The sequence below is a fragment of the Vulpes lagopus genome, chromosome 4 (genome assembly GCF_018345385.1).
Source record: "Vulpes lagopus strain Blue_001 chromosome 4, ASM1834538v1, whole genome shotgun sequence".
Taxonomy (NCBI): Eukaryota; Metazoa; Chordata; class Mammalia; order Carnivora; family Canidae; genus Vulpes; species Vulpes lagopus.
The window spans coordinates 121,291,296-121,307,502 of record NC_054827.1 but is presented as its reverse complement, the minus strand read 5'-3'; the positions used below and the strand labels follow the sequence as shown (position 1 = coordinate 121,307,502).

At 53.3% G+C, this 16,207-nt stretch overlaps 1 protein-coding gene across 5 annotated transcripts in view; it reads left to right on the top strand.

The window, feature by feature from the left end:
• Positions 1-10,692: 10,692 nt before the first annotated feature.
• The window catches only part of RGS12 (regulator of G protein signaling 12), a 119,061-nt gene continuing 113,546 nt past the window's right edge, over positions 10,693-16,207 (top strand). For all 5 annotated transcript variants that reach the window (XR_005987305.1, XR_005987304.1, XM_041752003.1 and 2 more), the window contains exon 1: positions 10,693-10,755. The gene's annotated coding sequence lies outside the window, so the exon portion shown is untranslated. The remainder of the gene's footprint in view (positions 10,756-16,207) is intronic.

The window sequence follows — 16,207 nt, the reverse complement described above, 5'->3', positions numbered from 1 at the left end:
TATTGTAATTTTCAGTTCTTGAACTTTTTTTGCAATTTTGGAGTTTCCATTTATCTTCCAAAATACCCCATTCTTTATCCATTCTATCCTTATCTGCAAATTCTTCTACATATTCATAGTATATTTTTTATATTATGTGTCTGCTAATTTCAATTACTGGACATCTAGGATCTACATTTTTTATTGTGTTTTCTCTTGACATGGGTCAAATTTTCTGCTTCACATGTCTTATCATTTTTTTGAAGATTATTTATTTGAGAGTGTGTGTGTGCAAGCAGAGGGAGGGGAAGAAGAAAAGGGGGAGAATCTTAAGCAGGCTCCCCGCTGAGCATGGAGCCCAATGCCAGACTTCATCTCACAACCCAGGCCAAAATCAAGATTTGGATGCTAAATTGACTGAGGACCCAGGCACCCCCATATTCTTATAATTTTTTGTTCCATTCCAGACATTGTGTGTAAATGAACAGTGGAAACTGTTATGTAATGTTTTGTTTTTATTTTATTTCCCCCAAATGCAAGCCATTTCCTCAGTTGGGTTGAGGGTCTTTTTTTTTTTTTTAAGATTTTTATTTATTTATTCATGAGAGACACACAGAGGAGAGAGAGAGAGAGAGAGTGAGGCAGAGACACAGGCAGAGGGAGAAGCAGGCTCCATGCAGGGAGCCTGATGTGGGACTCGATTCGGGGTCTCCAGGATCACACCCTGGGCTGAAGGCGGCGCTAAACCGCTGAGCCACCGGGGCTGCCCCCTGCCTTTTTTTTTTTTTTTTTTAATTTTTATTTATTTATGATAGTCACAGAGAGAGAGAGAGAGGCAGAGACACAGGCAGAGGGAGAAGCAGGCTCCATGCACCGGGAGCCCGACGTGGGATTCGATCCCGGATCTCCAGGATCGCGCCCTGGGCCAAAGGCAGGCGCCAAACCGCTGCGCCACCCAGGGATTCCCCCCCACCTTTTTTTTAAAGAGGTTGAGGGTCTTATCACTCACATTCCTCCAAGAATCAAGTTGACTCTGGAGCTGGGACACGGCTTTAATGAGATTGAGTTCATGTGTGTTCAGCCCAACCTTCTATCTCCATTACATTGCAGCCTTTTTGATCTTGTCAGAGTTTGGTTCAGGAGCACAGCTATAGTTTCAGATATATTCAGTTCACTTTGGATTTAATCCTGTTGGAACCCTGGGGTCTCAGCACTGTGAGAATGTGGAGGACTAAGTGATTTCACTTTGCTTTCCACTGTATTTTCTCACTTTCTTTGGGAAATTTGAGTCTGGGTGGGAAAATCTAATTGCTGGGGCTGACTTACCATCTAAGACTGTTTCTCTTCATCTCTGCTCCTCCTTCTGCCAGTATGAGAACCAGACTTCTGCCACAGGCACGGACATTGCCGCCACATTCTGTTCTCTATGAAGAGCTTATCTTTCTCAGGAATTCAGTTCATTAAAATGTCTATACCAGCCTACTAACCCTGTAGAAAAGTATAATATTTTTTTTTCCTGGTTTTTCATTGTACCGTGGAAGTGAAAGTCTTGTATCCACACCCCAGGTGGAAGAAGACGTCCAATTTTCTTTTATTCATTATGCTCCACATTGAAAGTGCTTAGGCTGATGTAAAAAGCAAATCAGCACATTTATTAAATCCTCCGTCTCAGGTGGAGTGAATGCCATAGATTCGCATCCTAAAATAGTTTGCCCATGGTGCCATTTGTCTTGCTTTTCTTCATATTTCTATTTGTGATCGTTTCCAGAGGTTCTCAGAAATTAGCAGAACATTTGTTACAGTTTCACATGGCAACCAAGGAGCATTTTGCAATACTGTTCATACGATTATTCTGTGTCTGTGCGTGTCGGGCCAGACCAAGCGGTGAAGTGGCTGACCTCTACTGAGCATCGGAAACAAACCAGACATTGAACATGGAAGCTGGAAATCATTTTACTTAAGATTCCATTAAATTTTAAGAAATCAAGTGAAACAATTTTACTTTCATCTAATACTTTAAAAACTGTAAGCAAAAGACTATAATAATGGTGCTATCACAATGCATAAAGGAAAAAGTAAACAAGCTAAAATTTTGGCCAGAAACACAGAAGCCTTCTTTGTGTCAACTATGGCACAGAGTCTGAATTTGTTATATATGGCGTTGAGGATGCCAACAATGATGATGTGCTTTGGAATAGCTCAAGGGTTCTATTTGATATTTTCTGCATCTGCCCAAAGATGGAACTTCTTGATGAGACATATATCATATTTGACCTTATAATCACCCTCAGAAACACAAAAAGAATGTCAACTAGATGCTGTTAAAACAATTAGATCTAATTTACCCAAGATTCCAGCTGCACAGAAGAGTTAAGTAAAATAGCAGAATATCCTCAGATGAGGAAGAGGCATGGTCTTCAGAGGAAAACGAAAATGATTTCATGTCTGCTCTGTTGTGATCATTTGGTGTATCTATTGCTATTGATAGTATTAGGACAAGCATGCAGAAAGGGAAAAATAAAACAGGTTGAGTAATTTTTTAAAAAGTCAAGCTTTTTTTTTTTTAAAGATTTTATTTATTTATTCATGAGAGACACAGAGAGAGAGAGACAGAGACAGAGACAGAGACACAGGCAGAGGGAGAAGCAGGCTCCATGCAGGAAGCCTGACTTGGGATTCCATCCTGGGACTCCAGAATCACGCCCTGGGCCGAAGGCAGGCACTTAACCGCTGGGCCACCCAGGGATCCCTGCCCTTTTTTTTTTAATTGGATAGAAAATAGCTTTTATCCATAAAAAAATTTAACAATACTTGCCTGTGAAATAAGCAATAAAAATAGTATTCTAGAAAATGTAAGGAGATTAAAACATTGGCACAAAGATGAAGGAGATGATTCACAGAGATGAGTTACTGTCAGTTTCAATGGAGTCATGATCTCAGTTGAAGAGAGATTAGAATAAACTGAAAAACATTTTGGTATTTCTGAAATAATGTCTCAGTGTCAACAAATTGGAAAGAAGAACTTTAGAAATACTGCATGAATTTAGCTATTGCTTTCAGGTATGGTGAAAATCTTGCTGTTATGGTGATTTCTATGATGAAATTAGCTTGCCATGTTTTCTGTGATAATGTTTTATATGCAAACCCACAACAATGTTTGAACACGATACATAAAATCTTTGGTTCTTTTCCCACTATAAATATTTGCTCTAAGAATTTTATTGATGGCCCTCATTTCTTCTGCCTCAGCAGAATAAGTTTCTCCAAATTGAAAATACAGCACAAATGATGTGGAAATCTGGATTATAGCAACATAATTAAAGATTTTGCTGAAATGAACACAAAAAAAGGTGTTTTCTGAAATAACATGTAAGCAGTTATGGTGTGTGTCTTTCTGCTATTACTCATCCAGTCACAGTTGACCATTAACAGTCTCTAGACATAAGCAACTAAACATAGTTTTGATTTTTTGCTATCGTGCGGCCATATGCAAACCATACCTTTAGAAATATACAAATGGTCAATAAATACACAAAAACTTGCTCAACATCACTAACCAGGGAAATGCAAATCAAAACCACAATGATGGAGCACCTGGGAGGCTCAGTCAGTGAAGCACCTGCCTTCTGCTCAGGTCATGATCCTGGGGTCCTGGGATCGAGTCCTGCATCGGGCTCCCAGCTCAGAGGGGACTTTGCTTCTCCCTCTTCCTCTCCCGTCCCACTCACTCATACTCTTCCTTGTGCTTTCTCTGTCTCAAACGAATAAATTAAAAAATCTTTTTAAAAACCCCCACAATGATATGCTGCTTTACACCCCGTAGGATGACTACTTTCAAAAAAGCCTAGAAGATACCAAGCGCTGGTGAAGATGAGGGGAAGCTGAAGCCTGTGCACTGCTGGTGAGGATGTAAACTGGTGTAGCTGCTGCAGAAACCAGTGTCCTCAAAAAATCAAACAGAACTACCCTATGATCCAGCATTCCACTTCCAGGCATGTACCCAAAAGAATTGAAAGCAGGGGCCAGATATACACTGGTACACACAAATTTGTGGCAGCATTATTCACAATAGTTAAAATGTGGAAGCAATTCAGTGTCCATGGATGGACAGATGGATTAGCAAAATGTGATCCATCCATGTGATGGAGTATTATTCAGCCTTTAACAGGAAGGATCTTCTGACACCTGCTACTATGTGGATGAACCCTGAGGACATCATGCAGAGTGAAAGAAGCCAGGCCCCAAGGGACAAATGCTGGGTGACCCCACGTACAGGAGGCATCCAGCTGTCAAAGCACAGAGAAAGTACACGGTGGTGCCAAGGTGGGCAGGGACAGAGGGTTAGTGTTTATGGGGGAAACGGAGGCTCCATTTTGCAGGATGAAAGCAGTTCTTGGGTGGAGGGGGTCGGCTGTATATGGTGAGTGTACTTAACGCTGCTGCACTAGGCACTTAACGGTAGTTCAGATGGTAAATTTTCTTTTTTTTTTTTTAAGATTTTTAAAAATTTATTTATTCATGATAGTCACACAGAGAGAGACAGAGAGGCAGAGACACAGGCAGAGGGAGAAGCAGGCCCCATGCACTGGGAGCCCGATGTGGGATTCGATCCCGGGTCTCCAGGATCAGGCCCCGGGCCAAAGGCAGGCGCCAAACTGCTGCGCCACCCAGGGATCCCCAAATGGTAAATTTTCTAAGTCTATTTTACCACATTAAAAAAAAATTGGGAAAAAGACCTCATAACTTTAGCTCTGCTTTTCAGTTTTGTTGTTTTATAGGAATTTTTGTCTGGAAGACATTCCACTGGATAGTTTACTCAGTTTGGGACCAGACCTCAGAGGAGCGGGGCCTCCTGGGTGAAGCCCTGCCAGGCAGTGAGTGGGGTGGATTCCAGATGAAGGGGACAGCAGCCCCCTGCCCCCAAGGCTTCATCCCCCCTGGGGTACGGGACCTAGCACCGCCCTGCTGCTTGGGGGAGACCCCTGGGAGCCTGCCTCTCACCGTGGATCTGAAGTGGGTGATGCAGAAAGTGTAGGAGGTCTGCTCTTGGGAGTACTTGGGGCCCGGAGCCGGGCATTAGAGAATTCTCCAGTCTCCCAGGAGGAGGATGGAAGCTTCCCCAGACACAGACTGTGTGTTCCAGTCTGGGAAAGGTCCTGCAGGTCCCCTAGCCTGGCACTGCTGCCATTACGCTGGCTGTCACCACAGGCACCCATGAAGGTGGCCCACTGGGCTGGGGGTGGGTGTGAAGGGCAGGGGTCCTGCTTATCTGTGAAGTGGGTGGAGGCAGGGGGACCTGGGCTAGGTGTTCCAGGGATGCAGCAAGGCCTAGCAGCACCGAGACTGTGGGTCCCCTTGAAAGGGAAAGGTCCTGTGTTCACCCCAAAGACTTCCTAAGCCCTTCTCTGCCCTCCGCAGCAAATATGCATGGTAGCCTGTGGAAGCCCGTGGCCCCCTGCCGGCCACCTGCCACCAGTGTCCTGCGGTGGGGCAGGGGGGAGGTGTTGGGGACACTCCACTCCTGAGCTTGTTTCACCATTGGCTCTTGGGATAAGTCACCCCCACTTCCCGAGGCCGGCTCAGAAGGGTAGTGCCCAGAGTTCCCTGTGCAGTCCCTATTATCACTGTAGAAAGTGCGGGAAGAGGTCCTCACCAATCTGTGGGTCCCCGTGGCCCCGAGGGAAGCTGACCCTCTCAGGCCAGCGTCTCGGGCTCCTGCCCTCCCATGCTAGGCCACCCGCCCTGGCCTCGGAGCTCCGTGGGCCCCAGATGCGGGGGAACCCACCTCAGTCAGGGTGGCCCCTCTGGCCAGCTGCAGTCCGCGGCTGGCCTCAGTCTGCGTGCCTGGAAATGGGCAGGTGGGTGGCAGCCAGCAGCCACATCACTGGCCGTGGCCAAAGACAATTCCGCGCCCCACCAGGAGCTCCTGCCTCCGGGACGTGGCCCTGACCTGGGTCTTGCTGGGCGAGGGCTGGCCCGCTAGCGGCAGCTGAGCACACACGTCGGCGAAGCAGAAGGAGGGATCCACCATTTTATAAAAGAACACTCATTTCTTCTCATCTAAAAATCCCCATCCAGAAGGTGAGCTTTGGAGGCTTTCTGCTCTGGGCGTAGCCAACAAAGTTTCTCCGCAGGAGTGACGTGCCGGCTGACAGAGGTCATGGCAGAATCACTCAGGGGGCCTCAGAGCCCAACGATGAGAACGGTCTTACGCTGTCCTTTGCCTGCTTTGAGGCAGTGCTCTCTGCATTACTTTTTATTTTCTGTGACAGGAAGGATTCTGCTAAGATACATTTCCCCCAAATAGGAAGAGACGTTTCTGAGTCAGGTCTGCCCAAGGAGGCTGCGGTCACGCCACGCGGGGGACCCCGTCTCCTGCTGGGTGACCTGGCCCGAGGCTGGCCTGCCTGTGGGACCTCCCGTGCCCGCGGCCCTGGCCCTGTGCAGTCCTTCTTCTGGGGGCCCCGGGGAAATAAAGTGCATTCCGTGCGGGGCGATGCGCTCTGGTTCATTAGCGTGAGTTCTCCTCGGTAACGATGTGGTCTATGCAATTAATGCGTAGTCTATTTGGTAACAATGCCCCTAATTAATACGGGTTCTATTTAGTAACAATGTGCTCTATTTAATTAATTTCATGTGTTCTGGGTAAAAACCTCAGGCTTCATGTGACTGATTTCCCCTGTTCGCTGGCCCTACTGAATTCTACAGCACGGAGGTGCCGCTGGCGGGTTCTGGGGACATTCCGGGAAGAGGTGGCTTGCCCCCCAGAAGGTCTAAGAGGGCCTCAGGGGGGTTCCTGGAGCCAGGGTGGATCAGGTGTGGGCAGGTGTGAGCTGGGCTGGGCTGGGGCCCGAAGCCCCACATGCATCTCCCTGGCGTCCCCTCTGGCTTCCACGTGGGCCTTGTCCTCCTCTGGTCCCACCTGCCTCCTTGGTTCTCGCTTCAGAGGCCCCACCTGGCCCCTCCCCAGCCCTGCACCACTGACCTGGCCTCCCAAATCCACTACTGCTGCTTCTTGGGCGCTGTGTCTCTTCCAGTGAGTGAACAGTGAGGAGACAGTGAGGAGACATGAGGGGAGAGTGAGGAGACAGTGAGGGGACATGAGGGGACAGTGAAGAGACAGTGAGGAGACATCAGGGGACAGTGAAGAGACAGTGAGGAGACATGAGGGGACAGTGAGGGGACATGAGGGGACAGTGAAGAGACAGTGAGGAGACATGAGGGGACAGTGAGGGACAGTGAGGAGACATGAGGGGACAGTGAGGAGACAGTGAGGGGACAGTGAGGGGACAGTGAGGGGACAGTGAGGGGGACAGTGAAGGGACATGAGGGGACAGTGAGGGGACATGAGGGGACAGTGGGGAACTATCAACAAGAGTAGAGTGGAGAGGGCAGTCCCTGTGGCACAGCGGTTTGGCGCCGCCTGCAGCCCGGGGTGTGATCCTGGAGACCGGGGATCGAGTCCCACATCGGGGTCCCTGCATGGAGCCTGCTTCTCCCGCTGCCTGTGTCTCTGCCTCTCTCTCTCTCTGTGTCTTCTATGAATAAATAAATAAAATGTTTAAAAAAAAAAAGAGTAGAGTGGAGACCACGGGCATGCAGGCAGAGCTGGCTGCATACCTGTGATGAGGACTGTGTGTCAGCTTCATGGACCAAGGGTGCCCAGTTGTGGCCAAATCATTCTGGGGGTGTCTGCTGGGGTGTCCCAGCCACTGGGCAGGCACAGCTGTCCCAGGCCGCGACCACGGAGTCTGTGACAGCAGAAGGGGTGGCTGTGGAGGGGATGCACCAGACCCCAGGGGTGAGGGCAGTGCAGAGCAGAGCCCCAGGGCCAGAGGGGCCAGAGTGAGGAGTGTGCCCCGTCCTTGTAAACCACCAGATATGCATAAGGAACTTGACTTCATTGATAAGGCACATCTGCTCACATCGGGACTCAGTTTCCCCTTCCACCTCTTTTCTCACCATGATAGATGGCCCATTTCTGTCTTGCACAACTTTTCCGTACTCGGGGAGGGGGGGGAGTACCTCCCGTGGAAGCAGCCCCTCAGCCCCACCCTGCTGGATCAGCACCCTCTCTTCCCCTGGGCGTGCCGCCTCGCTGAAGTCCCCAACTCAGCCACCCCACACACGCGTCCCTCCTTTCCCACCCAAGGAAATACCCGTGGACGCTGTGCAGATGCAGAGAAGCAAGCCACAGGCAAGGGAAGATCTGCCGTGCCCCTGTCAGAGCAGCTCTCCACCCCACTTCTCTGCTCCCAGTGCCGGTGCCGGGAGGCTGGCCTGCCCCTGCCTCCAGAAGTTTCCATCAGTGGGACTGGGCAGGAGTGGAAAGGGTGGGAGGAGGGTGGGGTGGGGGCTCACTTCCCTGCTGTCCCGTGTTTGGGGCCATCAGGGCTGGCGGTGCCCCTGGCCCCAGGGCTGTTAGGCGGCTCTCCCTCTCCCTTCCCTCTGAGTTCTGCCCACACTCCCTCAGCCCTAGTAGGTGCCTGCCCCCCTCCCTGCCCTTACTCCTCCTGGCTCTGCACCACCTCTCTGGTTTCCCTTCCAATCAGGGGTTTTATTGGGCTCTTCTCAAATTTCCTCCTGGGACCAGAACAAATAATACAAGACCTGATGAGGAAGGGCTGCCAATGAGAAAAACTTGCTGGGGGAGGCGCAGCATGGAGTAGGGAGAGGAGGATTTCTGAGGCTAAAGAAAACAGGTGATACATTCAGAAGGGGAGGAGGACAGGAGAGGTGCTGCAGAGTCCCCAGGGCATGAAACCTGGAGGGCAGATAGGTCAGGGACATATTTAACAGGGAAGGAGGGCAGCAGAGGAGGGAGGGAGGAGGCCAAGGCAAGCTGGAAGGAGCAGGGACTCGGCACTGGGGGAAGGAAACAAGAGGATGAAAGCGGACCCAGGCCAGAGCAGGTAGCTGACATGACTCTCAGGAGGCAGGAGGGACACGTGATAGTCTTAGAAAGGGGCTGTGGCCCAGACTGGGAGGGATTCTGCTCACCTGCTCTCCCGCCCCTGGCCTTTGTACAGCAGAGGCAGACCTGGATGTGTGTCTCAGACCATCTGAGTTGCTTTGACAAAAATATTACAGACTGGGGGGCTCATTGATGACTGAGTTCTAGAGGCTGGAAGTCTAAGGTCAAGGCATCAGCAGGTTCTGTGTCTGGTGGGAGCTTCCTGCTTCATCGACTTGGTGGAAGGACAAGGCAGCTCTCTGGGGTCTTATTTATTTATTCATTCATTGATTCATTGATTCATTCATGAGAGACACGCAGAGAGAGGCAGAGACACAGGCAGAGAGAGAAGCAGGCCCCACACAGGGAGCTCCATGTGGGACTCGATCCCAAGACTCCAGGATCATGCCCTGAGCCAAAGGCAGACGCTTAATAGCTGAGCCACCCAGATGTCCCTGGGGTCTCCTTTAGAAGGCACTAATGTCACTCGTGGAGGCTCTACCCTTATGACCTCATCACCTCCCAAAGGGCCCACCTCCTGACACCCCAGCATCAGGGGTTAGACCGTAGAAGAATCACCCTTGCTATCATCCTGGGAGCACTGGAGGGAATAGAGAACATCTGAGTTTTCTGGTTTTCCCTTGTGGGGGTAGGTGGTAGCGTGATGCTGGTGAATTTGTCATGAGGAGTTAACAGGCAGTGCAAGTGGCTCCAGCCAGGTCTGGGAGCTGGCCATGTACCTACTGCAAGACAGGGCCCAACTAGTCAGGAGGCCTGCACTTGATTTTTTTCCACACTTATATCACATAGCAAATGCCCATGGGACTGTTGCCCCAAAGTACTCTAGCTGGTCACTGTGACTACAGGGAAAGTAATTTCCAAGGAAATAGTGATTGCTGAGGAGGAAGACAATGGGAGGCAGGGAGAGAGCTAACCCTGGAGGGTTCTCTGTCCCGCCTGGGCAGGAGGGGAGGAGACCTACAGGGAGCAGGGTGATGCCTGCCTGGCTCTTGCACCTGTTGGGAGGACTAGGGGATGACAGTCCTCTGCGGGGGACAGCACACTTCTCATTGCTCTCCTCTCTTAAAAATAAAGTGATTTCCGGGTGGGAGGCGGTCTAGATGCACATCAGGGTCTTCAGAGGGTGTGGGATCCCTGATGCTAGGCGGCTTGCGCGGGGCGGAGGAAGTGTCAGCTCACTTTTCATGGGACCGGGGCTGGAGGGGAATCTGGGTCGGGGAGACCGGAGGGGACCCGAGGTGGGGGGACCCGGGACCGGGAGAAGCCCCAGGGGCGGGGGTGTCGGGAGGGACCGGGGCGGGGGCGCAGGAGGAGCCCCAGGACGGGAGAGCATCAGGGCTGGGAGAAAGGAGGGGACCGGAGGCGGCGATCTGCAAGGACTCCGCGGCTGCCGCGCACCACCTCCTCCGCTCGGGCAGCGGAAGTCCGGTCGCCGGTCGGGGAGGCCCCGCCCCTTCACGTCCGCCTCGCTGGCCCCGGGACAAGGGCCCGCCCTGCATCCCTTTCGGCCCTCTTCCCTGGCAGCCCCGGGCCTCGGCCTTGTAGGCCCCGCCCCCGGAGGCTCGGCCCCGCCCCGAGGCCCCGCCCACAGGCCGAGCACTTCGGCGGGATCCCGAGCCCCGCCCACGCCCAGAGGCCCCGCCCTCCCGAGGCCCCGCCCTCCCGAGGCCCCGCCCACGGAGCCCCCCGCCCCCTGGCCCCGCCCCCTCCCGGGCGGCGGCGGCGGCGGCGGCGGCGGCGGCGGCTGAGCGACCGTTGCGCGCGCGGGCTGAGCGGGGCGAGGCCGGCGGAGCGAGCGGCCGGTAGGTTGCGGGCCGGGCGCGGGGCCGCCCCGCCTCCGTTTCTTTCTTCTGTGGGCGCGCGCTCGCCCTCCGCGGCCCAGCCGCCGGCCCCGCCCAGCGCGGCGAGGGCCCGGGGGCGTCCTGCCGGCGCCGGGCCGGTGTGGGCCCCCGCGCCCCCGGGCCGCCCGCCCGGCCGCCGGCCGCTCTCCTTTTGTTCCCGGGCCCTCGGCGGGGCCGCGGCGTGGGAGCCTGGGCTGTGGGGTCGCCGCGGGGCCGGCCGCTCCTCGGCGGGACCCGAGGGCCCGGGTCGGGGTTGGGGGGCGGAGGGGCCGGCAGCCGGGGCCTAGGTGCCCGCCGCGCCCCCGGGACCCGGGTTGGAGCCGGGGCGCCCGGGGCCCGAGTCGGCTCGGGGTCTTGAGTTTCCTGGGGCCCCCGGCAGGCGGCCGCATTGTTTGCGCAGGGCTGTCTCCAGAGACCCCCAGCTCCCGCGATTAGCTGCGGCAACGTCGGCGCCGCGCGGTGCGGCTCCCGGCCCAGCCTGTGCTGCCCCCCGGGGGGCCTGAGCTGTGGGGTGCGGACCGGGCGGCCCAGAGTTGTGGGGTGTAGACAGGGCGGCCCAGAGTTGTGGGGTGTAGACAGGGCGGCCCAGAGTTGTGGGGTATAGACTGAGTCCCAGAGTTGTGGGGTGCAGACAGGGCGGCCCAGAGTTGTGGGGTGTAGACAGGGCGGCCCAGAGTTGTGGGGTGTAGACAGGGCAGCCCAGAGTTTTGGGGTATAGACTGAGTCCCAGAGTTGTGGGGTGCAGACAGCAGCCCAGAGTTGGGAGGTGCAGATAGAGCCCCAGAGTCATGGGGTATAGACCGGGCAGCCCAGAGTTGTGGGGTGTAGACAGGGCGGCCCAGAATTGTGGGGTATAGACTGAGTCTCAGAGCTGTGGGGTGTAGACAGAGTAGCCCAGAGTCATCTTGTGTAGACAGTGGCTCAGAGTTGTGGGGTATAGACAGGGTGGCCCAGAGTTGTGAGGTGCAGACAGGGTCCCAGAGTTGTGGGGTGTAGATGAGCCCCAGAATTGTGGGGTGTGGGTGTAGCCAGCAGCAGCCCAGAGTTGTGGAGTGTGGACAGAGTGCTCCAGAATTGTGGGGGTGTAGGCGGAGAGCAGCCCCGGAGTTATGCGGTATAGACAGAGGTCCCTTGTGTGCCTCGCCTGCCTGGCACCTGCCCGGCCGCTCACCTGGGATGTGTCCTACCTGCTCCGTGCCTCGGTGGCTCGTTGTGGAGTGGCTTGGGAATGGTGCCTGCCAGGGGGCCGCTGGGCGCTCTGAGGGATGTGTCCATGAGTCTGTGATTGAAGTGTGTGGTGGGAGGGGGTCCCCGCAGGAGGGCATGGTCCGGAGAGGAGGGGTGCAGCCAGATGAGGCATGGTGGGGAGGGGTCCTGGAGTCTAGAACATGCAGCTGGGGACAGCGAGGAGTAGGAGAATGTGGCCACGGTATTACTTTAGAGACATAATTGTCATCGTGAGCAATTTCATAAAAATGCCACCTCACCCAGTAGGTTTGAGGACCAGAGACCATGGCTCGAGGGCCTGCACAGGCCCTGGGCTGGAGGGACGCTCCTCAGGCGGGTGGCCCACTCTTTGGCTGACTGGCGACAAGGGACACCCCCCGGATCGCTGGGACGGGTGGAGCAGGGGAGGCCACGGTGGCTGGAGGGAAGGCCATGGACTGGGGCTGGATGTGTGGAGCGACTGCAGTGGCCCTGTCGTGGGGCGGGGTGGAGGCACTGACCAGGCCTGCGTGGCAGTGAGGAGGTGGCTGTGGGCTGGTGGCCCTGGGGTCAAGGACAGGCCTTGTCCCCTCTTTCCAGAATGGGGTCGGCTGAGGGGGATGTGGCCAGGCAGAGAGGGGCGGAGGGGGCACAGGGGGCTTGGGCTGGGCTCTGGGTTAGGGTGAGGCTGTGAGGGAGTGGGTTTCAAGGTTGGGGGGGGTCAAGGCTGTGGGAGGTCGCGGGGGATGGAAGTGCCGGCTGGCTTCCATGGGAGATCCCTCCAGGTGGCCGAGTTGGCTCTGCTGCTACTGTCTTCTGTCGCCCTCTGTGCCTGTGCCTAAAGCCAAGCAAAACAGGGTGCAGGGCAGGCAGTGTGTCAGGGCTTCACAGGCTGTGGGCAGGTGGGCGCAGCAAGGGCCTGCCTCATACCTTTTACACCTTGCACCTTCCTGGACTTGGGTGGAATTCCTGGAAACATTAGACTTCCTAATTAGCGCTTGAAAGACTTTCTTGTGGCTGCTGCAACAAGTGACTGCAAACTTAGTGGCTGAAGCCATGGAAATGAATTCCCTTGCTGTTCTGGAGGCCAGAAGGCAGTGGGGGTGTCCCTGGGCTGACACCCAGGTGGTACCTCAGCAGGAGGGAGCCCACCCCCAGCCCTTCCAGCTTCCCAGGGCTCCCACCCACCGTGGCCTAGCTCTCCTGCTCCCTCTGCCTCCTTCCTGCAAGGACACCTGGGATTGCACTCAGATGGGGGGGGAGGGGGCTTTCTCCCATCACGGGGTCCTGAACATAGTCACAACTCCCAAGTCCCTGTTACCTATCTCGAGTGACATCCATGGTCCAGGGAACTAGGACCTGAGCCTTAGGAGCCCACTCTCTAGCCCTCCACCATGCTCCTGACTCCATTTTTGGGAGGCCTGCTTCTTCCCTCCCCGTGTGGAGGAGCAGCCACATCCTTTCCCTTCCTCCATGGCCCGAGAGAGAAAATAAGCCTTGCTTGGGGTCCGAGGCTGGTAAATGACTTGTTTTTACTTTTTGGGGGTTGGTGGTCCCCAGCTCCCTTGACCATCTGATAAAAATTGTAGTCTCTCTTTAGAAGTGTACTCTATACACAAACATGCACAGTTTTACTGTAGACGAACTTTACCCATGATTGTTGGTCCCCCCTTTCTGAGGTTCACCCGGTTCATGGGTACATGTGCTCCAGGCAGACAGCTGTTGCATTAGAGCATTCCCAGTGCAGTTTGTCCTTTCTGGTTGTCTTCCCTCTTCCATTCAGAGGCTTTGCTGTCCCCAGCCTTGCAGTCATGGTGATCCCTGATGTCTGTCCTTCCCCATCTTTTCTCTTATTCGCACAGTCATTTATAGATGGACAAGCACACAGTCACCACCCCCCACAGACACACACACTCACAGGCACAGACACATACACAGCCTCCCCCAGACAGACACACAGACATGCCACCTACACACAGACACCCACAGACACACACAACCATCGACAGACATGGACATACACATACACACACCATGCTACTTATTTTCTCCTACATCTTGTTGTCCCTTAACTGTGGCCATGGTCTGCCTTCTAGAACCCTGGGTGGAGAGCCAAGCCCACTGATGAAAAAATCAAGCAGCAGATCTTGTCCTGCCTGCTTCTTGGCATCCCCCAGAGCTTTCTGTCCTGAGCTTTCTGTGCTCCCTGGTGCTCACTGCTGCTCAGGCTGCTGTTCTCATGTATATGTTGTAGACATTCTCTTTTGGTTTCTGTCAGAGGTACAGAAGCTGCCCTGCCCCTTTCCCCTCCACTTCCCACTGTAATCCTAGGTTTTGGTGGCACCTGTGGTCACTGCTTACCATTCTGACTCCAGGTTTGGTCTCTTACTCAGGACACTCATGCATAGTGCTTTCCCTCTCAGCCCTGTCACCCACCTATGAAAAGGCTCTCTGTCTTACACTCAGCATGCGTCCCACCACGTCCCTGTTGTGGCGGTGCTTGTCATTGGGGGACTTTTCTCCTGGAGTCCTCCATCCTGCCCCAGACTCTGCTGATCTAGGGGAGCCCCACACCCAGCTGCTGCACAGCTTCCCTCTGCTGCTCTCCCTCTGTATTGGTCGCTGCACTCTGGACCCCCTCTCTCTACCTGGGTTCGCTCCTTGTTTTGTTGAAGGACGTACTCTGGATGATTAAGAAGCAGTACGTAGATATTACTTTTCTTATTTTTTTTAAAAAGATTTTATTTATTCATGAGAGACAGAGAGAGGGGTAGAGACACAGGTAGAGGGAGAAGCAGGCTCTATGCAGGGAGCCCAACGTGGGACTTGATCCTAGGGCTCCAGGATCAGGCCCTGGGCTGAAAACAGCACTAAACTGCTGAGCCACCCAGTGTGCCCTAGGTATTACTTTTCTAAAAAGATTTTTTTTTTTTTTAAAGATTTTATTTATTGAGGTGGGGAGGTAAGGATGGAGAGAGAATCTTAAGCAGACCCCCCACTGAGCATGGAGCCTGACATGGGGCTTGAACCCTTGACCCCTAGACCACGACCTGAGCCAAAACCAAGGGTTAGACGCTCAAGTCACAGCCTCCTGGGCGTCCCAATGTAGATATTACTTCTGTCTTTGATTTTGAAGCTATCTTTACTCCTTGGTAACTTTTAGTTTAGCTGGGTATAGAATACTGAAATACTGAAAAGTATTGTCTCAGAATTTTGAAGATGTTGCTTCACTGTCTTCGGTTTCCAGTATGGGTGCCATTGTGATTTCAGCTCTCTGTTAGTGATCTGGCCCCAGGAAGCTCATAGGAGCTTCCTTTGCTGCCCTATGCTTTCAAGTAGCCCGTGATGGTGCTTGCGCTCATCATTGTGCTGGGCACATGCTGGGACCCTTCAGCCTGAGGACTGATGTTTTGTATTACTCCTGAGAGAATTTCTTGCCTTAAGTCTTGTAGTTTCTTTCTGGAACTCCTGTTATTTGGAGTTTGGGCCTCCTGGCTGACCTGCTAATCCCCTGATCTCTTGTTGATCTGAGAGATGTTTGCTCAGCTCTTGGGAGATTGCTTTGCATTGTCTTCCAGCTCTTCCTTTAATTGTTTCATTTCCGTTATCCTTTTCATTTCTCAAGAGTTCTTTTTTTTATTTTCCTTTTTTTAAAAAAAGATTTATTTGAGAGAGAGAAAGAGAGAGTGTGTGTGTGGGAAGGAGGGGCAGAGGGAGAGGGAGAGAGAGTCTTAAGCAGACTCTGTGCTGAGCAGGAAGCCCGATGTGGGGCTCAATCTCATGGCCCTGAGGTCTCAACCTGAGCTGGATGCTTAGCTGACTGTACCACCTAGGTATCAATTTCCCTTTTATTTTTATTTTATTTTTTAAAGATTTTATTTATTCATGGGAGACACAGAGAGAGAGAGGCAGAGACACAGACAGAGGGAGAAGCAAGCTCCATGCAGGGAGCCCGACATGGGACTTGATCCTGGGTCTACCAGGATCAGGCCCTGGGCTGAAGGCGGCGCTAAACCGCTGAGCCACCTGGGCTGCCCTCCCTTTTCTTTTTAAAAAATATCTCATTCATCATTTAGAGATGCAAGATCTTATTTTTTTTAGAAGGTAATAACATACTTTGTGTTGTTACTCTGTTCCCTTATTTTCCACCCCCATGTATTTTTCATGAGATTATATCCTCCAGGAGACCAGGATTTTTTTTCCCTAG